The sequence below is a fragment of the Rhinopithecus bieti genome, unplaced genomic scaffold, assembly GCF_001698545.2.
Source record: "Rhinopithecus bieti isolate Rb0 unplaced genomic scaffold, ASM169854v2 scaffold_38193, whole genome shotgun sequence".
Lineage (NCBI taxonomy): Eukaryota > Metazoa > Chordata > Mammalia > Primates > Cercopithecidae > Rhinopithecus > Rhinopithecus bieti.
Genome location: NW_016816000.1, coordinates 476,426 through 476,836, shown reverse-complemented (window position 1 = coordinate 476,836; position 411 = coordinate 476,426).

The following is a 411-nucleotide window of genomic DNA, read 5'->3' as shown; positions in this document are numbered from 1 at the left end:
AGAGAAAGATACATAATTAACTGTAGGTAGAGGATCTAACATAACTTACAATTTAATAAGGGAAATAAGTAATGACTGATAACCTCATCAATTAATAAGGATATAGGGGTTAAAAGGATGGAACAGGCCGGGCGCGGTGGCTCAAGCCTGTAATCCCAGCACTTTGGGAGGCCGAGACGGGCGGATCACGAGGTCAGGAGATCGAGACCATCTTGGCTAACACGGTGAAACCCCATCTCTACTAAAAATACAAAAAATTAGCCGGGCGTGATGGCGGGCGCCTGTAGTCCCACCTACTTGGAGGCTGAGGCGGGAGAATGGCATGAACCCGGGAGGCGGAGCTTGCAGTGAGCCGAGATCGCGCCACTGCACTCCAGCCTGGGCGACACAGCCAGACTCTGTCTCAAAAAT